Here is a 26,989-nt window from a genome sequence, read left to right on the forward strand (position 1 = left end):
GAAAAGCCGTTGAAGAGAAACACTTTTTTTTTAAAACTAACAAATATGATTATAAATATTAGCTTATTTTTGTATGAATTAGTCCAGTTGGTTTGATCTGGTTCTTTCCCTTATCAGTTAATAATAACCATGATGGATGCAGTAAAACATTTATGGGAGACAGTTAGGTATCTGGCATATGCGTTAAACCATATTTAAGCATCTTCAAATCTTCTACATCAGTACAAAGTGCATACTATTTCTCCACTGACAAAAACACTTAATTAGTCCAAAGAGATTAGATGCAGGTTGACAGAGCCAGGTTTTGGGGATCCCCAAATGTGCACAGTGGTGCTGATTTTGTTTAAAATGTTAAAGCTCTGCAGTTTAAAAGTATAAAGCTACTAAAAGTACAAAGTTTCCATATACTAACATTTGAAGCTGAGTAGGTAGAAGCCAATTCCTAAGAAATTTGTAGCATCTTCAGATTGGCTAAGTCACTTATCAACAATGTCATTAGTGTACTGTAGACATGCCAATTTCTCAACTATCATTAGCAGATTTGTCATTTTGGTGTTGCATCAAGATCAAAGAAATCTGAGTCAAACCTACCCCTCCCATAAGGAGTCACAAGATGACTTCAGTGTTCACTGAATGTAAAACTGAAATGATGGCTGGTGAACATGATAGTTCATTGTAATATTATGAAAATATTCCTAATCATGGCATGGAAATATATCATATCCTACAGAGTGATGGCTTTAACAGTTGATGGTATGGATTTTATGTAGTAGCTGTTTACCTCTCACTGAAGCACAATAATGATTTTCATTAATCTCAATTCGTAAAACTGCATATTTTCATATTTAGCCTCCATGTAATAGAATCAAGTTTCCATTTGTTTACATCAGCAATGTCAGTGTAATCAATGCAGTTTTAGCTGAAAGAGAGCAAAATATTTTAGGTTGTTGGTAATGACTGGCTTATGCTTGAAGTCAGTTATATTTGTGTTTTTATTTAACCTATTTTTCTAATCAACCTTTTCAGAGATGTTATTACAGATCTGTTGAGCAGGTGGGACTTGAACCCACTCTTGGTCTATGGGGTAGCGACACTACCTTTGTGCCACTAGAGGGCTCTATATTTGTGTCTTGCACTACATCAAAATTCATTTCACCTGGTTCAGATCTTGACTACAAAATGGGCCATTTCCCCAGATCAAACTGTGAGTATCCACAAATTATATTTATTAGGGAAGGCTCTTCAAATTCTGTTTATTGTCGTAGATGCATAGGGATTAGCAGGCATTTTTAGGAAGTGCTTTTCATTTTAAAAGCATTTAAGTTAGTGAGAAACACATTAGTAAAACCTATGTAGCTATGAAATGGGCTAGTTTTTTAAAAATGGTTTTAGATTACTTACACACAGATGCATACCCTTATTTAAAAGGCTTCTATTAAGCACTAAATCCATTTTCAGCTTATTAAGAAAACTATGATTGGTTACCTCCCTTAAATATGTCAAAATATATTTCTTTATTGAACAGAAAAAAGCAGTTGTCTGGTTGCCATGTTTAGATCCTCCTGACCTTGGGCAAATCAGTGGCTCCCAGACTTGTCAATCATTGACAGTCTGGAAAAAAAAATCTCATTCATTACTGACAGTAGACTTTAGCCAATACAAAATTGACTGAGGATCATTTCTGTAATTGAGCATCCTCGCAGATGAACAGAACATAATGATCCTGGTTCATCTCCCTAATGATGTTCTCAGCCTCATAACATAATGCATCATAATCTAACATTAACATTTGCAGCTGCTCCTGACTGCACCAGACTGATTTTGAATACTACTTTAAAGACCTGTGTTTTCACTGTCCAGTTCAACTTCCTCTTGCAGTTCTGAAAGGTCTTCTTAGTGGATGAGCAGCCAACAACCTGTATTGCCCAGGTTGTTTCTGACTTTATAGATGTTGAGGTAAGGAAATTGATCTGCCAACAAACCCATTTACTTCACCGACCAGCTCTGGAAACTACCCTGGCAACGGTGAAATGAGATCCTGTAATAGTTGGCTCCTTTCAGGCTGAGGTCCAAGGAAGGAGGTATGTGACCTGCGGGACTAATCAGGGATGGAGTGGAAAATCTGCATGGGGCATGTGGTGTCTTGCCCAGCAATTAAATTGGGGAGCTAGGCATGCAATGACTGTCTAGTGTACTCTGTAAATAAGTGTTATTAGTTGCATTAAATCATTGTGTTTTCTAAGTTATCAGGCAGAGCCAAGCTTTGAAGCTATTATATTGACAATGAGGTAGAAGTCAGCAGCTCAAATTGCTTAAAAAAAGACCAGACAAGTCCAGCCTACAAATAAGATAACAGTCAAATGCCTCTTTTCAGAACATTAAAGCTGTTTAATCTAGCAACAGAAGGTTGGATATAGTATGTTGAATGCTTCAAAATCTTGTCATGCTAATGAATTAGAAGGGGAGAAGAAACAGGGATTTGTCCAACTGCATGTGGCACAAACATATAGTCTGATCTGAAACTTAACGTTCCCTGATGGCCTGGATAACAAAACAATCATAGATACTGTAGAATTACTCAAAGGGCACTACCACCCTAAGCTCCTGGTAATTTGATTTATTATTGTCAAATATGCAAGAGTACAGAAAAAGGTTCTGTATTGCATGCAGTACTGCAGATCATAACATACAAAGACATTGGATGATTGAACAGAGCGAGGAATACAAAGTTATGGCTGCAATGAAGGTGTACAAAAAGCAAGATTAACATTAGATTTGAAATTTGAGAAGCCCATTCAGAAGTTTAATAACAGCTGAGAAGAAGATTATCTTGAATCTGTCGGTATGTGTGTTTAAGCTTCTGTATCTTCTGCCCAACAGAAGAGGTTGGAAGATATTATAATAGGGTGGAAGGGGTCTTTGATGATGTTGGCTGCCTCTCCATGGCAACGAGAAATGTAGAATGAGTCAATGGATGGAAGGTTGGCTTGTGTGATGGTCTGGGCTGTGTTCACAACTCTGTAGTTTCTTATGTTTGTTGCCAGAGCAGTTGTTGTTGTATCAAGCTGTGATGCATCCAGATAGAATACCTTCTGTGGTGCATTTGTAAATGTTGGTGCAGGTCTTTATGTACATACTGAATTTCCTTAGCTTCCTGAGGTGGAAGTGGAGTTGTTGTGCCTTCTTGATTGTTGCATTGATGCAGGTGGTCCAGGGCAGATTGTTGGTGAATTGTCACTGCTAGGGACTTGACACTCTCAGCAACCTCCACCTCAGCTCCATTGATGTAGAAGGGAGCATGACCCCCTTTTGCTTCCTGAAGTCAATGATCAGTTTTGTTGACATTGAGGGAGAGATTTGCACCATGTCATCAAGCATTTTAACTCTTTCCTATATTCTGTCTTGTCATTGTTTGATATCTGGCCTACAATGGTCATTGATTTGTAGGGGGAGTTTGGATGAAATTTGGCAACACAGTCATCGGTGTACGGGGAGTACAATAGGGGACTGAGTACATATCCTTTCAGGATGCCGGTGTTGAGGATTGACATGGAGGAGGTGCTGTCTGATTGCGATTTGTGAGTCAGGAAATTGAGATCCAGGTGCAGAGGGTGGAGTAGAGACCTAGATCTTGAAGTTTGGAGATTAGTTTAGTTATGATTTTAGCATTGAAGGCAGAGTTGTAATCAATAAGTGGAAGCCTGACATAGTTTTACAACATTACAAGTTTAATTTGAACAGGAGAGCCTCAGGAGAGACTATTGCAGCCTTTGTAAAGATTTTTAGAGAGATTGAAAAGCCTTATGATTTTGAGTCTGCATTCAACGACATGCTAAGAGATCATTTAGTAATTGTCAATAATAAGGAAGCCACACAAAAGAAATTTTGACAAAATTAGAAATAGATCTTAAAAAAAAGTCCCTATGGAAAGCATGGAGAAAGGGCACCCAGGAGTACAAAATGCTCTGAGCAGTGCAATCCAGTTAGGGTAGGAAACCGCAAACAGGAGTGGCACCTGGAGTGAAGATGCTGGTCCAGCAAGGAAATGAATATGGGAATTGGAAGAGCAAGAAATATAAAAGATTAAATCAACAAGCTTGGATACAGCCTGTGTGCACAAAGTGTTTTAAATTCAGGAAGCCCCCAGCAGAAAAGGACACTTGAGGCATAAGTGCAAGTATAAGCAAAGCCTACCAGCACAAGTAAATCGACAGGATCAGTCCCATATAGAAACTGGTTCTGAGGTGAAGTGGACAGTTATGTCTGTCAACAATGTAAAAATGAGAAATCTCACCCTGATCACAGTGGAGCCATTGGTAAACAGAAAGGTATTATGAATGGAACAGACATTGGAGCTTCTACTATCATTGTGGAGGAGTAACCAGTATCTTCCCCTGAGGTTGAGGACCACTGGGTCCAGACTGATGACATATATGGAGAAGATATTAAGAGAACGGGTACAACACTGGCTCCAGTGACTAATCTGCTCAACTGCCTTTAGTCATGGTGGCTGATCAGAGACTGCGTTTAATAGAGCAGGACTGGCAGCAAGAAATCAAATCAGATTGGCTAAAGATTCTCAACATCTAAGAAGGATCGTATCAATATACCCACTTGCCTTTTGGAGTTTCATCAGCATGTGCTATATTCTAAACCACCATGAAGAGTTTATGACGTGACTTACCGGTTGTTATCGTATTGGTAACAGGTCAGATGGTAGAAGAACACTTGTTGAATTTGGAAGAAGTATTAAAGAGATTCCAAGATGTAGGAGCGTGCTTCAAGACAGAGAATTGCACCTTCCAGTCTAAAGAGGTGTTTTTCTTGGACTGTTGTGTGGATGCACTGGGGTACCCCATGGAGCACAATATGAATGCAATCAAGGATACTGGCCAGACTGATATCCACAGGAACCTTATAAATAGAGGAAGTGAAGGAATGACACAAGGATCATGTCCTTATGAAATAAATCCAACAGTAACAATCTCATTAGACATACCTCAGTCAGTTGAACTACATCACTATAAGACAAAAGAGACTTACAGTTTAAAAGACATTTGGATAAGTACATGAATAAGAAAGACTTGGAAGGATGTAGGCCAAGCACAGGGCAGGTGGAATTAGTTTGTTTGGGATTATGGTCGGTGTGGACTGCTTGGACTGAAGGGTCTGTTTTTGTACTACTGTATGACTCTATCATTCCTGTGGGAGGCATATTCTCAATTATTTAGACCCAAGGACTGGAATTCTATGAACAACCCCTTACCCCGCTCCACCTCTTTGGCTCTTCATCTTGCTCCTCCTTAAAGAAGCTTCTGAGGAATGTCTTTGGTCCCGTGTCAGGTTTCACTTGGTTATACTTCTGTTAAACACCGAGGGATGATTTACTATACTATGTGATTTCCATTTAGTGTTGTTGATTCTATAAATCCTCTAACTCATGTTGAAATAATTTTGCCAATCAAAATTTTAGACATCAAAATGCATGATATTTGAGACACCAGATTGCAAAGAAAATAGTAAGTAAGAAATTGATGTTTGTGTTTGTTTTTAATGGTTTCAAGGTTTAGTGTTTAATTATTAAAAGATTGGAGATCACAATGTGCTAATCCACCACATCGCATTCAAACAATTACTGAACATCACTGTCTGCACTGGTCAGTCAGGATCCTGTCATGCTGGCAGGATCAGACATATTGAGCTGTTTAGCTTAATTTTGGCATCTAAGCCAGACCTCATGCGTCAAACTGCTGTGCAATCTCATGCGAATTACATGTTCTTTCATCTGTTAATTGAACAGCGAAAACTCAATTCGTGTGCCAAAGTTCAACCAACCGAGTTCTGGGAATATTTCAGTAATGCTGCATCAAATGTAAATATACTTATTTACCCAGAGGATTCTGATCTCTCAAACTGACCATGTATAAAAACTATATTTGTAACATTTTAATTAGTTTACCTTGCTACTTGAAATCGGATAAAATCATAACATATTGAACCTTTTCATATATCAACATAATCAATGAACATCATTAGCTTGCTTTGTAATTCCTATTTATCCCCCAAAATTAAAAAGAAATTGCCTCTCATCTCTGCAGAGCAATACAAAAGAAAATGATATCAAAACTAGAAATTTATAAAACAAGCAAGTAAATGTTAAATGTGGACGCAGCTTTTTAGTAAGTAATATTTTTATGCCGCAGAGCACAATCATTGTAATTCAAATGGACCCAAACCTATCTCTAAATATAATGTTTAATACTGTATTAGTATTGGAAAGTAACACAGTATTTAATCCACCAATTCTTCTCTACTGCCCCATTTTTATAGAGGTTGGGCTGATTCTGAGGATGCAGCAAAATAACATTTAACCTGCGTTTGTTTCCAGAGCTTGAAATAATGAGTGGTAAATGTAGTACTTCTCATGAAAGACAATATTAGATAGGAGTTTTTGTTATTATCCCCTCAAAAATAATTTCTCAGATAATAATCAGCTTCCAGGTGAGCTGTGAATATATTATTACCCTCAAGGCTGGTAATTCAAACAACAGGTACACTTATTGGTTGTTGGGGAAATGGAGACAGTGGGGATTCAGGGATGAGGTTGAGGGGTAGTGAGAGGGATATGGGCAGTTAGGGAGATAAGTGGGAAAGGATGTTGGGGTAGTGAGAATGGGGTGAATGCAGAGGGAAAAGGAGGTACCAGAAAAGTGAGCACACCTTACATTATGATGACCAGTGGGATTAACTTGTATTTCATTGTTTAGAAGGACGAGGAGTGATATGATTAAGGCAGCTAAAATGTTAAGAAGTCTTTAAGAAACTAGTCTGAAGAAATTATTTGCTCTGAGGGAATTGAAAACAAGGAGGCCATAACTTTAAAATGTAGGCTAGGAAAGAGCAGTGGAATTTTGAAATATAAACAGCGTTAAATTATTGGAATTACCAGGATTCAGATTAACAAATATTTTGTGAAGTATGGATTAAATGTTAGTAAATAATGAGTTGATGTACAAATCACCCACAATCTATGAGTGATGAAGCAGGCTTAATGGGCTAAATAGCCAACACACTTTTTCTTATGGTAGAAGAAAGGGGGAGGAGATTGAAAATATTGGTAAAAGAATATAAAAAGGTCAGGAAGGAGTGACAATAACAGAAGGGGGTGACAGAAAAAGCATCATCATAGGATCATAGGGTCCAGAACAGGCACTCCGGCCCATCAAGTCCAAACCACCAAAACTACACTAAATCTATGCTTGTCCCACCTTCCAGCATTAGGCCCATTGCCTTGAATGTTATCAAAGTATTTTTTAAAGTTTGTGAGGTTGCCTGCCTCAGGTCAGAGGCAGAACAGAAGGGATGAGTAGGGCTAGGAACAGGAAGAGTAGAGGAAATGGAGGAGATTGGAAGGACAATCCACAGCTGAAGTATTTCCATTAATTAGTTTTGAAAGGCAGTGATGTGGCAATTCAGGTTGCCATCACCAAAAATGTGTGCACAATATAATTAGGGAGAAGGTTTTCTCACTCAATTTTAACTTAAAACATGTGAATGCTTCATGACTATTTAAGGATAAAAACATTACTTGATGCTTGGAGTCTGATTGGGACTGGGGAAATGGGGGAGTGCTCTATAGCCAGGACAATGTAAGCAACACATCTGTAGCACACAAGTTGAACTCATAACAAGACTTTTGGCTTCTCTTGTTAGTAAAATGGTTTCACTCAGATTGTGTTATCTGGTGTGATAGGGATGCAATCACATTATACTGATCCAGTATCCATTTCTGTACATGTTTAGTTATTGCATGTTTGGTAAAAGAAGAATTGTCATTTTTGCACTAACCCATACCTAAAGATGATGGGGTACCCACTGTTTAAGTTTTGATCATTTAGGATAACTTATGTCCTAAGACCTGAATGATTGGAAGGAATAAATCAATTCTGATAGAATCCTTCTTAATGTCTCAAGAGCAATGAAGAGTGCTGCCACAGGATACACCAGCTTTCCAATGAAATGAGAGCAATTTGCCATTTTGTGCAGTGGGAAAACTTTGGAGTTCAGCAAAACATGGTTAACTGCTCCCTTTCCTGATAAGTAGGGATTTGCAAATAAGGTAAAAATTTGAGGTCAATGTGGATCAGTAAGGACAGAATGAGACTTAGGTGTAAACTAGAACTCTGGAAGTAGAATTGTGTGACAAATTGTAGAGTGTTTAGATGGGAAACAATTAAAGCAAACATTACAGTAGTGATGACTGGAATAACACATTGAAATGATTACCAAATGTTCTTCCTAAGCTGAATGGTTATGCAGCAGCCTGTAAATTCCTGCACATGCAGCACACTAATTGGCCTCTTTAAGTTACCTGATGTATCTTCAAGGCAAAAATGCTTAAAAAGGATCATACACATAATCAAATCAGAGAATACATTGATGAGCATACTGGTAATGATTAGATTGAGGTAAAAGTGTTGAGTAAATGGATGTATATCTTTATCCTTGGCATAACTACTGAACATGTAGCTAATGAAACTGTTATAATTGTGACATGATGATGTTTGGGTCAGTCCAACTTCAGATAAGATTTCCTCTCCTGTTATCTTTTATCTAAAATTGTGTTCAATTAAGCCAATTAATGCTCACTCAGATGAGTGGCTACGACATGTTGGCAATAGGGATAAGACTCACCAGAGAAAAAGTGTCAAACAACATTATTCAAGGTTAATCTAGATACCAATACACAGTGGAAAAAAACATGGTGGAAAAGCATATATTAAGGAACATTGTTGAACGAAGAAATGGTTCTGAAAGAGCTGATGTTAAAGTTACACAATATACAATCCAATTTGATATGTTACACCGTCTTTAGATGGACAATCTGACAGACTTGCACAAGATTCCAAAGGGTCAAAGGTGACATTCCTGTCTCCTGCATTATAGGTAATTATGTCTAACTAGTCAATATAAATAGAACCTTATGTTATCATGCAGTAAGCTATCTTTCGTTGTATACGACCAATCCCTCCTCTTGTTCAGACTAAACAGTGGTATATCCTTTACAATTGATAAGTAAACAGGCCCTGAGACTCAGCATAGAGAACAGAGCTGAGAACTTTGATGACACAGTTGTAGGATCCCTACCCCTGGGCCAAAAGGCCTGGGATCAGAGGTTTGTCATAATAAGTCCATACAAGTTGACTAAAGATTGGTGGCAGCACTACAGCAACTGTTCGGTACAACAAATACAGTAACTAGTGTCTGGAAAAGGCCTATGATAACCATGTGATGTGTCCAAGCACTTTGGGTGATCAATTGGCATCCAGGTGAGCTACGAATCCTATCTTGGCCCACCCATAGCCTTATGCAGAACTATAGATGGGCCAACTAGTGGCAGAACTGCTATAGATGGTACACTATTGAAAATGTGGTGTGGCACAAACAGGGAAACTGCACAAAAGATGTTGGGCATTATTTTACTTCTCAAAACAGCATGAAGAAGCACTACTTTGGGGAAAAGGCTCTGCCCACACCACAGAAAGCTAACTGCCTTCCATCCTTTGACTCCATCGATACTTCCCACCGATTTAGAAAAGCACAACATTATTAAAGACCCCTCCCACCCTGTTTATATTCTCTTTCACCCTCTTCTGTCAGGCAGACGATATCAAAGTTTGAATACACGTACAAATAGATTCAACAACAGCTCCTTCCCAGCTGCTGTCAGACTTTTGAACAAACCTCTCAAATGTGAATTCTGATCTCTCTCTCTGCACCTTCTCCGCAGCTGTAACACTGTATTGTACAATCAGTTCTGGTACCCTGACGCACTTCATATGATGCGATCTGCCTGTGTATAGTATGCAAGACAACAATTTTCACTCTGCCTCTGTACATGTGATAACAATAAATCAAACTCCAACTCAGTGTTCCTTGTTCATCATAGAAACTCCTATTAAGAGCAAACAAGATATTTGTTTTCAAAAGCACATCTGTGCAGTAGTATTTCACTGTTGGATAAATTATGGATGTGGATGGTTATTATTGGAGCATGGAAATCATTGCTAATGGCTACCATACACAATTTTAAGTGAGACATAGAGGCAGAAATTATTATTTTGTCAGATAGCCTTAGATGACCAAATGAAGTCACCCTACAACCTCATCCATTAAATTATCTATAGCGGGAAGAACCAGCTTCTCAGTAAAAGGCTAGTTTTAAGCAACATTATGATACAAATATAAACAGATTGTTTAAGCACCATATGACCACCCATATTTATTGTTCAGTGCGAAAGCTTTCACAGGCCTCAGTCTCATCCTTAAGGCAGACAAAGTTTATCAGTCAGACACCGACAAGTGAGTTTAAACAACAGATCCTCTGACTTTTTAACAGATCCAGGGAAGTTCCATGTAGCACATCAAAAAAAAAGGCACCTGCATCTTCCAACTGTTGGTTTACACACAGGAAGGTCCTGAACCCAATAGCATTAAGAGGAGACTGAGATAATGTGCTGGAAAGGCATTTCTAAAGTCATACAGCTGACTACATGATGCTAGTTCCTAAACTGAACAACTCCATTAAAAATTGTGTCAATTTAATACATTTAATCAAGGCAGTGCATTAATACCTCAAAATGCATCTGAAAACAAGAACTTGACTAGACTCACAAACAAAAGTCAGACGTTCTTCACCAAGCTAGATGTGACTAGTGGCTTTTTGGCAACTTTCCTTGGACATGGACCCTAAAATGTTTGTAAGAGCCATGCACAAGTACCATAGGAGGGACAGTATAGGATAGGCAGCATCCAAGGAGCAGGAAAATCGACGTTTCGGGCAAAGCCCTTCATCAGGAATGAGCGATGAAGGGCTTTTGCCAGAAAAGTTGATTTTCCTGCTTCTCGGATGCTGTCTGGCCTGTTGTGCTTTTCCAGCATCATTCTAATCTCCAGCATCTGCAGTACCCACTTTCGCCTCAGTGTAGGATAGGCCAAGCTCAAACCCTTTAGAGTGATGTAGAATTGGCTTCCATTGCAAAAAGGATCCCATGACTCCGGAGAGCACCATGTGAAGGGGCATTGTACCCACATGGCTGCATAAGCCAAGATCAGACCTTGTTTACACACAAAATGTATTGATCGATAGAACAGCAGGGCTTTAATTTTGTTTTAAAGGAGAAACAGGTAGCTAGATGGCTTTCACAATTCAATCCTCAGAAAGATATTGTTACAACACAGTCACCAAGGTCTGAAATAAATGTTGAGAAAGCCTCACAAAGCAGTTTTCCATGATCTTTCACAACCCCCAATAGAATTCCAAAACGTTTCAAGGACATTGGTGAAACCAGGGAGTAGGCTTTTTCTGTAAAGCACAGAGACTTTGACAAGTGAAACAGGCGGTATGCAGTGCAGGAGCCAAAATAATGCTTGAGGATAAAGAATAATTGGAATCATAATGTTATATCCGATCATAAGGACCTGGTATTTGGATCTGTAGGGCTTCTCAAAAGGTTACATTTCTTGCTATTCTCTATGTATAATGATGACCAATAAGGCTTGTTCACCCTGATGAGAATGGACATGTTCTTACAAATAGAGCAATGATAATCTAGTAAATATAGAGACTGGTGATGACGCTGACAAATTTGCACCAAAGGTAAAAAGGTGAAAGTAAGTAATACAAAATAATGGCTCTGTGGGAGTGGGTTGGCAGAGATACAGGAAGGAAACATTATATGTTTATGAACTATTAATACTGGAGACTGTCAAAGAATCATAGAATCACAGAGTTGTCACAGTGCAGAAAGAGACTATTCAGCCCAACATGTCTACATCAGATCTGACAGTCTCCAATGAACAATATGACTTTAAGCCATTCATCTGTCTTTTCCCTATATCTTTGCACATTGTTTTTATTCAAATTATCAGCTAATACCATATTGAATGGCCTCAATTGATTCTGACTCCAGTAGAACTTTAGGCAGTGCATTTTAGACCCAGGCAACTCATTGTGTGAAGACGTTATTTCATACATCAAATTTGCTATGTTTGCAAATCACATTAAATTCGCACCCTATCATTCTCATACTCCCTATCATTTAACAAACAATTTATCCCTCTCTACTCTATCCATACCCCTCATGAACTTGAAAATTGCCACCAGATCTGCTTTTAGTCTTCTGCTCTTCAAGGAGAACAGCCCCAACTTAGTCATAGATTAGAGAGTCTTACAACATGCAGACAGGTCCTTCGGTCCAACTCATCCATGCCAACCAAGTTTCCTAAACTGGATTCATCTCATTTGCCTGCATCTAGCCCATAGCCCTCTAAAGCTTTCCTATCCATATATCTGAGAGAAAGTGAATACTGCAGATGCTGGAAAATGAGATGAAAAGTTTGGTGCTGGAAAAGCACAGCAGGTCATGCAGCATCCATGGAGCAAGAGAATGAATATTTTGGGCATAAGCCCTTCATAAGAATGTGGAGGGGAATGAGAGATAAATAGGGGGATGGAGGGTGGGGCTAGTGGGAAGGTAGGTGCAAAGGTGGATGCAGGTGGGAGGTGATTGTGATAGGTCGGTGGAAAGGTAGGACAGGTCAAGATGGCCGTGCCACATTGGAGAGTTGAATCTGGGATGAGGTATGTGGAGGGGAGTTATGGAAACTAGTGAAGTTGATATTGATGTCACGTAGTTGAAGGATCCCAAAGTAGAAAATGAGGTGTTCTTCCTCCAGTTGGCTGATGGCTTTGATTTGGTGGTGCAGGATTTGCGTGTCCTTGGGGGAGTAGGAGGGGACATTGAAGTGGTTGGCCACAGGGCAGTGGGATTGTTTGGTGTGTGTGTGTTCCAGACATGTTCCCTAAAATGCTACTCCTGGTTGGCGTCCTGTCTCCCCAATGTAGGGGAGACCACGTACCTGTCCAAATTTCTTTTAACTTTTGTAATTGTACCCATCTCTATCACTTCTTCTGGCAGGTCATTCCATATATGCACCATCATCTGTGTGAAAAGTTTACCCTCCTGTCCCTATTAAATCTTTCCCCTTTTACCTTAAACCTATGCTGTCTTGTTTTGGACTCCCCTATCCTGGGGAAAATACCTTGGCTACTCAGCTTATGTATTCCTCTCATGATTTTATAAACATCTACAAGATCACCCCCCACACCCACACCCAGCCTCCTACTCTCCAGGCAACAAGTTCCCAGCCTATCCATCCTCTCCCTATAACTCAAACCTTCCAGTCTCAGTGACATCCTTGAAAATCCTTTTTGCACCCTTTTCCATTTAATTAATATTCTTCCTATAGCAGGGTAACCAGAATTGTATGCAGTACTCCAAATGTGGCCTTACCAATGTCTTGCACAACCATAGCATAATGGCCCAATTCCTGTACTCAAGGCTCTGACCAATGAATTCAAATGCCAAATGTCTTCTTCACCATCCTGTCTACCTGTGATGCCACTTTCAAGGAACTATGTGCCTGCATCCATCTCTGTTTGATGATACACTCCAAGGCCCAACCATGAACTATAAGTCCTCCCCTGGTTTGTCTTAGCATAATGCAACACTTTGCTTTTATCTGAGTTAAAATCCATCTGCTATTCCTTGGCCAACTGTTCCAGTTGATCAAGATTCCATTCTACTTTTAGATAAGCTTCTTCAGCATCCACTAACCACCATTTCTTGTGTTATCTGCAAACTTACTAACCAAGCTTCCTATATTCTCATCTAAATTGTTCATATAAATCATGAACAACAGTGGACCTTGAACCAATCCTTGCAGCACACCACTGGTTACAGATGTCCAGTCTGAACAACAATTCTATACCACCATCCTCTGTCTCCTATTGTCAAGCCAATTTTGTAACCAATTGGCTAACTCTCCCTGGATCCCAAGTGATCTAATCTTATTAAACAGTCTACAATGTGGAACCTTGTTGAAAGCCTTGCTAAAGTCCATGTCGACAATGTCAACTACTCTGCCTTCATCTATCTTTGTGGTCACCTCTTCAAAAAAACACAATCAAATTTTTGAGACTTCCCCAATCTTGGATGTTATACCAAACCCCAGGAACTCCACTACAAACCATCCTTTAGCCCAAAAAAACATCCTGTTTCCTATCATTCAGCCAATTTTGTAACCATGCTGCTACTGTCCTTTTCATTTCATGAGCTATAACTGTATGGCAGTGTATCAGAAGGCATTCTGAAAATCTTGTATGTCACATCAATGGGCATTACCCTTACCCTTTCTGTTACTTCTTCAAAAAGCTTCAAGTTAGTCAAACACACAATTCCTTTAGAAATCCAATGGCAGTCATGATTTGGAAGTGCCGGTGTTGGACTGGGGTGTACAAAGTTAAAAATCACACAACACCAGGTTATAGTCCAACAGGTTTATTTGGAAGTACGAGCTTTTGGAGTGTTGCTCTGATGAACCACCTGATGAAAGACTAGCGCTCTGAAAGCTTGTGCTTCCAAATAAACCTGTTGGATTATAACCTGGTGTTGTGTGATTTTTAACTTTAGAAATCCATGTTGACTGTTCCTAAATAGCCCACCTTTTTTCAATGTGCTTCCTAACTCTATTCCTCTAATTATTCCTTTAAGTTTTGTCACCACTGAAGTTAAACTGACTGGTCTGTAATTGTTCGGCTTGTCCTTACTACCTATTTTGAACAAGCTCTAAGGTGAGATATGTAAGTAGAAATGGATCGGAAGGGTCAGTACAAATGTTTTATCTTCTTACAGAAAAGACCATGGGGCCAATGTTTTATTGAAAAGAACCATGTGTAAACCAGTTATATTAATGAGTCTGAATAATGTGTTCCATGAAAGAATACAGAATGACAATGCTGGGTAGGTTAAAAAGATGCAACAATGCTAATTTCTGACCTTATCCCATTTACACTTGATAACCAGGCCAGGAAATAAATTGGCTAACTGACTTAAATGAACAGTTCCTAAAATATCATGTGCAGAAGGGAATTGATTTAGTCGATAACTGAAGAACTTGAGGCAAGTTAGAAACTGGAAAATAGCATGGCCTGCATGTAATCACATCAGAACAAGCTTTTGGCTTGGATGGTAGCAATTGGATCATAAATACTACAGTTGTTGGAGAAAGGACTGAAGGATATATGATTATAGATAAATGACTTATTAAGGATTGCTTATTGCAAATCAAATTGACAAAGCAAACCCTCCGTGAGGAGGCCAAAATTATGAGACCAAAAAAACCACTAAAACATTTGTTTATAAACTCATTAATTACGGACAACTGTAAGTCATAAAAATGTCAGTAAAGGATGTTAACAATTTTGTTTTAAAGTGATAAAGAAAAAAAACATTGTTAATTGCAGCAGAGCCACAAAAGTATATATTTAAAGATCAGACAAATCTTTAATGGAATGGGATTGGAATGGATAGAATAGACATGGACTGAGATGGCCAACTGTCTCATGGAATACAATGGTTCTTGTTGGTAGTGGTGTCTTCCTCTGCAGGGCAAGCAGACCAGTGCTTAATAACATAGACATGCAATTCATGAGATAAGTGACTGTCTGTGTGCACAATGTGTCCTTGCAACAGCATTGCAATGAAAAGTAATGGTGTACTTCAAAGTGCAGCATTAAAATGCAGACGCATACCGTAAATGAGTTAGAGATGTACCATAATGATGCAATGAGGCTAAAACATGTCAGCTGCCAACATCCATAGACATGTAGTGTGTGTAACCATTACCTATTGAGTGTTCCTTATGATGTTGGTGGGTAGGTGTCCAGGATGGAAATCCAGAGGAAGAAGAAGTGAACTAGAGGTTTCAGGTACCCAGTCTTCACATTAGGAATTCTCAGCATCTAGTTTTTATCTGGTGATTAGTAGAATAGGTGACTGCATAATAATGAAACAAAATTCTGTAATCATAAGGGTGATAGGCAGTGATAATACCCAAATAGGCCTCTTGCTGCTCACAAGCAAGAAAATTATATCAACACTTGGGACTTTGTTAAAAAATGCAACTTGTCAGTCTCAATGTTGAGAAAGGCCTCACTCAGTTTCTCAAATGATTCTGCCAAATTTCTTGCCGTTATTGTTGAGGGCCTAGTAAGATTTCACCCAGCTATTTTTCTGGAATCTCTCAAAGTCTCCTTGACAACATCAGTCACTCTTGTCTTGGATCAATCATCATTTGTCTTTTCAAATAAAGTTTCCAAAATAGGTTCACACAAAACCTATGACTGCTCAGAAAATGTAGTTCTCATTGCTGATCAAGTAAAATTCTGATGCAATTTATCAGGATAGCTTGGAATGGACACACACACAAACAACCTGCTGCAGTGATGTTGGCAGAAGAAGCAACTACCCATGAATCTGAGTCAACCCTACCCTAGTTCAAATGTTCTTTTTGCACATGGGATCAAAACCGGTAGATCTCAGTTCAGTTCAAAAAGTATATCCGTTTACCACAGTTCTGTGAATATCTGCATAGATAGAATTTCGGGAACCTATAAAGATTGGATTACTTTGGGATGTTATGAAATAGCAGATGTCTTGCATTAGCTTCACGCTGAAAACTGGGCAAAATCCAAATTCAGTCAAACTGACTGGAATCTATAACATATATGGAAGCCAGTTACAAATGTGTTGTGAAGAAGTGAAAATACTAAATGTCCACAGAGACTGTTGACCAGACGGCACGCAGTTGAACATTCCCAGGAAAGCAAGTAATGGAATACGTGAGATTCAAATTAATGTTTCCTCAAGTTCTATTTATATGATACCAGAGGTCTACAGAGTTACATATGAATTTACACTATTCAAAGTAATTAATAGTCACATTGTAGAAGATTAAGTACCATGTTCATGTGCATTTTTTTATAATGTTCTCATGTCTAATTAAAGTGCCATTTTACTAATTGTTTCAATAGGCTCTGTATAGGGAAAATGACCTCTGAATGGCTCTTGCCCCTTCTTTTAATCTATGTCATACTGTAAAATCCCTACGGTCTTGGTGTTATAAATGACCTAACCACCAATTTAATCAACTATTTTTTGCATTTACTTTAAACCAAAAGCAGATTCAGAGACCCAAATTTCCATTGGTCCACACTTCGATCAGTTCCGTAAATAGAAAGCCATTATAAAATGGACTATATGGAGAAGGGAAGCATGTCTACTGTCGGCTGAAAAATGTAAAAGTGCTTTTAAACTGCTTAGTATTACAAAACATAATGTTGTTTCATCAATCTGCATTGAGAGGGTGTATGACTGACAGAGGCTTTTAATAGTGTCTTTTGAAAAAGGGAAATTTACATTGAGGAAATGAGTTAGAATGTATTTGAAATGTAAATTAGTTTCACAATAGCATGCATTGGAGAGTATTTATAGGCTAAAATCTCCTTTGTGTCATGGATACTTTACCTGATTATAAACCCTTAATGGAGAAAGTGAGGTCTGCAGATGCTGGAGATCAGAGCTGAAAATGTTTTGCTGGAACAGCGCAACAGGTCAGACAGCATCCAGGGAACAGGAGAATCGACGTTTCGGGCATAAGCCTGAAGAAGGGCTTATGCCCGAAACGTCGATTCTCCTGTTCCCTGGATGCTGTCTGACCTGCTGCGCTGTTCCAGCAACACATTTTCAACTATAAACCCTTAATTACATGTTTTGGTTGTCACTTATTTAAATGGGCGTGTAGAGATCATTTTATAATATATATATATATATATATATATATATAATCAGAATGGGATAAATTGATGTAATACTATATAAGGGTTTTGTTAAATAAATATTTCTTAACACTTTCCTTGTGTCTGCTGTGGTTCACATTGTAGCATTATTGTCTCTGAGTCACTAGCTTCTATACATAAGGCCCTATCCAGGCTTGAGCCCAAAAATCAAGGCTGAAACTCGGTGCACTACTACACAGCTGGAACCTTTTGGTTAAGGTAATAAATCAGACTCCATCTGCCTGCTTAGTGGATGTAAAAAAAAATCGCATGGCACTATTTCCATAAAACTATTGGATTGAGATCAATACTTATTATTAAATTTCATCTAAAAACAGGTTACCTGCTCATTACCACTTTGATGTGTATGGACGTTTGCTGTGCGCAACTGCATTTTCTGTATTGCAACACATATATAAATGTATTTCTTTGGATGTAAGATTGCTTTGAGTAATCTAGTGATCATGTAAAGTGCTATATAAATAAAATGTCCTTTCTTGTTGTTGGGATACAATTCAAATGCCCACAATACCTGAGACCATAGAGACTTTAGTAAGACTTAAAGTTAAGTTTATTCGTATCAATTATATCATCAGGACATGACTTTGCCATTTAATTTTGGACCAGTTCCTTTCTGACAAAAACATTTCTATTCCAAATTTAAGAGAAATTGAGATGAGCAAGTTGAAATTGCATCAAGAATACAGGAGAATCTTCCAACAATTTAAATCCCATATTTGCACTGTTTCTGTACAATTGGTATTGATGGTTGTGGGTAATCAGAGGAAATTAGGTTTTTAAAAAATACATTTACTTCTACAGCGAGAGAATTTTCTATCAATAGGCAGCAAACGCCCTACAATACATTTTTCAGCTGCACCAATAAAGATAAAACAAAAATCTTTGGATGTTGGATATCTGAAACAAAGAAAAACAAAGTGCTGGAAAAACTCAGCAGGTTTGGCAGGATCTGCGGAGAGAAAGAAAAGAGTTAACATTTTGAGTCCAGTGTTCTGATGAAGTTTTTTTTCTCTCACTCCACAAATGCTGCCAGACCTGCTGTATACATGCAACATTTTTTGTTTTATTTCATAATGACGTGTTATGGACCAGATAAAAACCCCTCACCATATTTTAAGAAGGTAGCTGAGACCCTAACTTATTTTAAATGTAGATATGAAGGGTTATGTTTCAGATGTGATGCAACTGGTCAAACTACTCAACATTAAACAAAACACAAATTATTTAAAGACTATAGGTAAAATACAAACAAAAGAAAGAGGAATTTAGCATAACTTAACAATTACTAACAAACTGATCCCATGTAGTAATATCTTATAAACACACTCTTTGGCAAAAAAAACCCAAATCAGACACAGATTTTCATATACAGTTCTTCAATCCAGAAGGGAAAAAACATCAAGAGAAAATTCAGAGAAAGTAGTAGCTAAGAGACATTCCCTGAAGCTCCAACACTTTTGAGACCCCAAAGATTTCCGCTTTAAACTAAAAAAAACTTCTCAAAACTCACTAAAAAAATAGAAAGGCTGGTCTGTGAGAGATGGCCATAACCAGGCTGCTTCCACTCCAATTTTTAAGAACCCATAAGGCCTCATAAATTGTTTACTTTCTTAGAGACAGCTTGCTACCTCTGTCTTATAATCTCTCTCTCTCAAAAAAACTGTACAAAATAATCTCTTAAAGTGACAGCATCACCACAGATGAGAAAGCTTAAGGTCTTGAGACATGGCTAATAATAAAAAGGTATGCTGTTAATTTATCATTTTCCTAAAAAGTTCAATCCTAAGTTACCTTACCCATTTATAGCAATCTCAGATACTGATCTTAGTTTGTAACCAGCAAGCAGTTAATGCTCAATTACTTTGACATAACTCAACTGCTTGTTATTTATTTGTCTGCTAGCCCACTGCATTAATTCTGTCTTACTCAGCATTTAAGTTTAAACTAAACTTGCAACAATTCAAAAATGAAAAAATAATATATTGCACTGACATTATCTATTATCCCTGAAACTGTCCATAAAATACTCATTCTTTGGTTTGTCATTTATATAAATTATTTGGATGAGAATATAGATGGCATGGTTAGTAAGTTTGTGGACAACACCAAAGTAGGCGGCATTGTAGACAGTGAAGAAGGCTTTCTAAAATTACAAAGGGATCTTGATAAGTAGGTCATTGGGCTGAAAAATGGCAGGTGGAGTTCAATCTGGATAAGTGCAAGGTATTACATTTTGATATATCAAGCAAGGGTAGGGCTTACACAATGATGGTAGGGCTTTGGGTAGCATTGTAAAACAGAGGGACCTAAGGATGCAGGTACACAATTCTTTGAAGCATCACAGGATGGTTAAAAAAGCATTTGACACGCTTGCCTTCATTGCTCAGTCCTTTGAGTATAGGAGTTGGAAATGATGTTGAAGTTGTACAGGACATTGGTGAGGCTTCTTCTGGAATACTGTGTCCAGTTCTAGTCATCCAGTTACAGGAAGGATTTTATCAAGCTGGAGAGGGTTCTGAAGAGATTTACCAGGATGATGCCAGATATGGAAGGTTTGAGTTATTTAAAAAAGACTGGATAAGCTGGGATTTTACTCACTAGGGTGTAGGAGATTGAGAGATGATCTGACAGAAGATTATAAAATAAGGAAAGGGATAGTTAGAGTTAATGGTAGTTGTCTTTTGTCTATGTTGGGGAATTTCAAGGCTGGAGGCATATTTTTAAGGTGAGAAAAGACAGATTTACAAAAGGCATAAAAGGCAAATATTTTATACATAGGTTTGCATGTGGAATGAACTTCCTGATAAAATGGTGGATGTGGGTACAATTACAACATTTAAAAGACATTTGGATAGATACATGAATAGGAAAGGTTTGAAAGAATATAGGCCAGAAGTAGGCAGATGGGACTCGTTTAGTTTGGGATTATGTTCAGCATGGACTGGTTGGACTGAAGCGTCTGTTTCCATGCTGTATGACTCTATGATTCTATGACTTTGCTTAATATTTTCTTTGATAATTGGAGAAAAGATTCAGGGAATTGGTAGAAACTTTATTTTAGCATTCTAACCCCCATGACTCAACGTTTGTGGGTACAAATCCAAACACAGGAACTTGCGCATAAAATTAATCAGAATATAAACAAGGGAATTCTCCACAGTATCCTGATCAATAGTCACCCCTCAAACACCACCTACAATTAGATGACTATCAAATTGTTGTTTTGGTACCTGAATGCGAGTTGTCTCCTGCATTTTCTAAATTACGCATGTCAAAATTCAAAAGAAAAAGGTATCTCATTGGCTGCAAATTGCATGAGACAATCTGAGGCTGAAGAAGATGCTTATGAAAATGCAAACTTTTTTTGTCCTTTTTCTGTGGTAACAGCCAGATACAATGCACGTGGAATTAACATAGTTAACTATATATGCTACAATTGATGGAATATATTAAGTCTACATTTTTCAACTGTGTATGGATAGATTTTCCTTTTCACTGCATTTGAAAATTTGGCATTCCCCAATTACAGTAAAGAGGAAGAGATTTGAGATCTGTCATGACTGGTATCTGCTCTTTCCCTTGCACTGATCTCAGATTTCCTGTTGAGGTCAGATTTCTGGTTGATGTTAACCAGCACATGCTCATTGTTCTTATTTTGCTGAAGTGTGAGAGTGTTTTACCAGTCTCAAGTTGAGCATGCATTTTATAGGAGCTTGATCTATACATAATCTGTTCAGCCCATATATGCAGAAAAAAAGTAAAAGAATTGTTGGCTATCAAATCTTACATTCAAGGGGTTAGATGATAATAACCAAATTCATTTTACAAAGGAAGAACTTGCTTTTAACAACTCTTAATAGTCATTAGAAGGAAGAAAATTATGATCCTATCGTTCTGGGCTGATTCTGAACTAAATAAATATTTTCATCAAATTATGCAAGCAGTCTATTAAGAAATGTGTTTTAAAAGTATGGCTTTTGTCAATTATGATGGTTAATTTGAAAGATTTGACATTAAAGGGCATAAATACCATTCATGCCTCCGGGTAGCACATTGTTCATTTTGTTTTGTATGTTATAATTTCTACTGGTTGCAAAACCTTGAAATAGAATTGTAACAAAAGTGTAAATGCTCTTTTCAACTGTATTCTGTCAAGATACAATAACACTTGTAGTTTTATACATGTAATGCACACATTTTAAGAACAATGATATATGCCTGCATCAGTCTTACATTATAAATCCTGCTTCATTCAACAGCTTAACTAAAGGTCAGGCAAGTTAACTTGGTTATTTCATCACCAGAACAACTTGTTCTGCTCTTCAGTATCAGGTCATGGATATTTTGCTTAGCTTTGCTAATGGTGGCATAGTGGCTCAGTGGTTAGCACTGCTGCCTAACAGTGCCAGGGACCTGGGTTTGATTCCCACCTTGAGTGACTGTCTGTCTGTGTAGAGTTTACACATTCTCCTGGTGTCTGCGTGGGTTTCTTCCTGGTGCTCTGGTTTCCTCCCACAATGCAAAGATGTGCAGGTCAGGTGAATTGGCCATGGGAAATTGCCCATCGTGTTAGATGCATTAGTCAGGGGTAAATGTAGGGGAATGTGTCTGTGTGAGTTGATCTTTGGAGGATTGGTGTAGACTTGTTGAGCCGAATGGCCTGTTTCCATACTGTAGGTAATCTAATCTTTACTGTAATGATGTAGACGAATTATCATTTTGTAAAACATAGCACTGATATGAGTGAATTATCTTTTAATTTACTTTATATTATGCTTTACAACAGCTTGCTATCTATACGGCGTCTTTTCATTTGACTTCTTTGAAAAAGAAAATCTAATTTATTTATTATAAATAGTGTCACTCATAAGATACCAGTGAAACAGTGTAATATATACAAACACAAATAATATTAAGTGTTATCAACAATGGTTGCAATGACATGTCAAGTGGGGAATTTTAACTGCTAGGGTGGGAGGGTTTCAGTGGATCTGTCAGGTCAGAAAAGCAAAAACTGCCAGCGTGTCAGGAACCCAACATTAAACCCTCTGCCTTCTGGATTTAACTTGAGCATATTTGGTTACATTCGAGGAATCCTGTGGGACAGACTGTTTTTTTGTTCTCAATGTGTGCTAATAGGCAGTTGAGTGCATTTTCTTTACCCTCAGTACTGGCTTTAATTGTCAGTGCAAGGATTTCACTGGCTTCCTGGAACTTAGTAGGTAGAGCAAGAATTGACAGACCTTGGATATTGACAGGCTGGAAAGCTTTATAAACTAAGAAATGCAAGCTGTTTTCTTCCCTTAGTGAGAGGCTTTTACTCACAGGATGTGTTCTAAGAGTCTGCCTTCACTACTTTGGAGGTGATTTCTGAGACTAATCCATTTTATTCCTGCTGCTTTGCAGGTGTTTTTTTTTTGCTTTTAATCCATACTTTCCAGCTGTCAGCCTTCTCAGCAGCATAGAGATAGCTTTTGCAGCTCGAACTAAGACCTCGATTGAGGAACAAAATGAAGAACAAAACCAACACCAGTTGCAACAGCAGCACCAATGGCAGGAAGAGGAGCAGCCTTCTCCTTCCTCACCTGTCACCCCAAAGGACAGAGGAAAAGAAAACAGAGTTGCAGCTTGCGGGAGGTGATACCTTCAACACAGGTTATGCTAGCCTCCTTCCTGCACCAGTCTATAAGGAACACTTACTGGTCTTGTGGAAAGTGAATTGAGATGGGTTGGACAAAGCTTTGACAAAGGGTCAGTTAGACTCTAAACGTCAGCTCTTTTCTCTCCTTACAGATGCTGCCAGATCCGCTGAGATTTTCCAGCATTTTCTCTTTTGGTTTGAGATGGGTTGGATTTTAGTCAATGTTCAGATCCCAACTCCAGACTGTGTTCTGGGTGAGGAACACATTTGGTGGGATCTTGAAGTTATTTTCAGGGGCGAGGGGAATTAAGAGGGGGTGTTTACAGGCCCCATCAGTGCAGAGGGAGAAACTAGTAATACTGGACTAATGAAAGATCAGTGTACTATCAGCAAGTTTTGAGAAGATTTGTAGCTCAGGTTGAGGTTCCAGATGTAGGTTTGCTCACTGAACTGGAATCCAGTTCAGCAAGTAAACCTACATACAGTGTACTATCAGTTTTCAGACCAGCAGATAAAACTGGTCCTGATACCTGTCATACAGGTCATTATAGAGACAGAAAAACTGTAGATGCTGGAATCCAAAGTAGACAGGTAGGAGGGGCTGGAAGAACACAGCAAGCCCGGCAGCATCAGGAGGTGCAGTCCTGAAGAAAGGTTACATCCAAAACATCGACTTATGCACCTCCTAATGCTGCCTGGCTTGCTGTGTTCTTCCAGCCTCCTGCCTGTCTACTGTCTACAGGTCATTATGACAGAAATATTGCTCTTGTAGCCAGTTACATTGGTCAAGGTACTTGTCGCAATGTACCACACTGTAAATATGTATGAATTACACGTTACTGTCTCTGGTGCAGCCCAAATATATTCTTCATGTTTTCCCAGAGTCTAACAAACTATATATAAAAGTCTGTAATTGTGCTGCTGAGGGTATATATGGCAATATCAAATGCAACATCATTTAACAGTTTGAAAGAACTTTTATTGAGAATGCCTTCTCTTTACTTTCCTAATGTCTTTTTTTAAGCAACATCCTGTACTTTCTATACTCATCTAGGGCACGTACTGCTTTGAGTCTTTGATGCCTACTATATTCCTTTCTTGCTTCTAGCTTCCTTTCTTTTCCTTATCCAATACTCTATTTCTCTTGAAGTCCATGAACGTGATGTGCTTATTACCATCATGATTCTGCTTAAGTAAGGGGCAACATCAGCATTCTCTCATGCAACTCAATTATCCCAAATGGGAAATTACAGCAGCTTTAACCCTCTCCTCCCTTAATTCTTTGGGAAGACTCAATCTAGACATGGGATACACAACAAGTTTAATCAGTGGCCTTACGATTGACACACACTGGTATGTTGAATGCAAGCAATATGAGCTTTGCTTGGAGATAGTCCATGTTCCACATTTATCCCATAAAGTCATAATCATCAAATTTGCCAATGTTTTCTTGGAGTCATCAAAGCGGACACACTGCCAGGATGGTGAGACTGCAGTTTATATTTTTTAATGTTCTTCAGTGGTCATTATCCTGAATAACCCTACTATTGACTTTGACCATTATATCTGAGCAAAGTGAATATATGAGATTACATCACTGCAAATAATTAATTGGCCCAATTAAAAGGATTTAAACCCCAGTGTTATCACCTTCCAATTCCCAGTGGTTTATCTAACTGTGGAGTTCAATGCAGCAACAGGCAAAGTCAAGGAGAAATAACTTCACGTTCATACAGCCAGACTTTGAAAGTCCATATATGAAAGTATGTAAACTAGCCGGTCATTGAACAGTATAGATTGTTGTTGACCAATCAGAATGATGGCTAGGTGTAACTCTGGTCTTAAACTTCTTGTGGAGGTGAGTAAGGCACCAAAAGGTCATTGTCCTTATCTGCAGCCAGCACCAGTTTTTGGGGGCTCAGAGACGATAAAAGTCATCTTTTTCGAACTGCAGCCTTTATTGTATCTTGATGGACCCAGGCAAATGTGAGGGAAGATTGTATAAACTTCTTTTTGCCTCCCCTTGTAACATTTTAATCAAGGAGCAAAAACTTTAGTCCTCCACTTAGCAGTTAATTTCAAAAGCCCATATTCAACATCTTTCTCCGTCTTTGTTCATTTCCGTGTGTTCAATGTGACTGTTGGCATCAACTCGCTGCAGAACAGCACTCATCATATCAGTTTAAAGGGTGATGGACAAGTCCAACCGCTGAGAGGGGCTATTGGTGTAACCTAGACCTTGGTCTGATTGGGAGAGGTGTATGCAGAAGGAAATCAAAAGATGCCACAAAGGAGACATGCCCAATGATGACTTTAGAAAGTCTAAAATGCAAAGTGGCTACGGCTGCCAGGTCTCTGCAGGGTAGATTGCCTGTGGGCCAGAGCTATGACCCTCAGGCTACTGCAGTGCTAGGGCATAATGATGGAATTAAAGGAGACACTGCTGCTCCTCCCATCAGCCTGGAGGCCACCTCGCAGGGACCTGTCAGCCATCTGGAAAATTCAAGAGGTTTACAGTTCATGCAGTCAATAGGTAGTGTGTTTTAATGGTTTCCCACCATTGATAAGTAAGTCGTGGACATTTCCCAGAAGCAGCTAGTAACACAAAAGAACTTCACACCTTTTCAGAATGAAATTTTAATCCTAAGAGAGTTCTTTGTCATCATTGTGCAGATAACATTTGTTTTTAATTCCTGCTGATAGCTAGTCAATATGAGTGAGTATTACATTTTATATGGCAATATCCACTTCAGGTAGCTGTGAGACCTGATCTCTCAATCACCAATGACATTCATACTGATACTCTGCTTGTCCCATCCTTCTCTGCAAATATCAGGTGGCAATGGCTGGAGGATTGCCCACAGTTCTCTGCTCTACATGGTGTCCCATGTTCTAAAGCCCTGCAAGGAGAGAGAGAAGAGAGTTGTGAGCATGAGAAATGAAATTACAATGAAATCGTAATGGGTGGAGGGTGACTAAGAGAGTTGGGTGTGACAAGTCAATACAATGAGGGTGAGTGGTGGTTGGTCAGGTGTGATCTGAAGCAATGCCTCAAAGAAAGGACCGAATGGAGCTACAAGGTGTTTTAGTTTGAGGAATGCCGTCTGGGCAAGTTTGCGTAGTTAGAGTGACAGAGTTTGCACTTCCTATCCTGATGAGCCATTGAACCTTTTGAAAGACTATCCAGGACCAAGGCAACACATTACTGCTGCTCACTTCCTTGGCCAATTCCAGCCATGCATATGTCACCTCCAGGACTCTCAATCACAGAAAACAGGATCTCCGTGTGGGCCCAGCTAGAAGAGCATCACTAGGAGCTAGGTCTCTCTTGACAGTTACAGAATGCTTCCATTCAGGGCCTCACTGGGTGCTTTAAATACTGAAGATTCAACAGTGATGTACAGTTTGTCATCACAAATTCTCCCCTTCATACCCCTACACCGTCTCTGATTTGTCCAGAGTTCCGCAATTAGGACACTAATTCCAATGTTCTATTTTAAAACAAAATCACTGACTAACCTACTACTCACACACCTTCAGATTCGGAAATGCCGGTGTTGGACTGGGGTGTACAAAGTTAAAAATCA

The 26,989-nt window shown here is 38.7% G+C and overlaps 1 long non-coding RNA gene across 4 annotated transcripts in view; it reads left to right on the plus strand.

The window, feature by feature from the left end:
• Positions 1 to 1,664: 1,664 nt before the first annotated feature.
• LOC122564049 (uncharacterized) overlaps positions 1,665 to 26,989 on the plus strand; it is a 72,255-nt gene continuing 46,930 nt past the window's right edge. For all 4 annotated transcript variants that reach the window (XR_015752340.1, XR_015752343.1, XR_015752341.1 and 1 more), the window contains exon 1: positions 1,665 to 1,956. This is a non-coding gene — a long non-coding RNA (uncharacterized LOC122564049). The remainder of the gene's footprint in view (positions 1,957 to 26,989) is intronic.

The sequence above is a fragment of the Chiloscyllium plagiosum genome, unplaced genomic scaffold, assembly GCF_037043375.1.
Source record: "Chiloscyllium plagiosum isolate Xiang-an unplaced genomic scaffold, Cpla_swu_hap1 HiC_scaffold_31, whole genome shotgun sequence".
NCBI lineage: Eukaryota > Metazoa > Chordata > Chondrichthyes > Orectolobiformes > Hemiscylliidae > Chiloscyllium > Chiloscyllium plagiosum.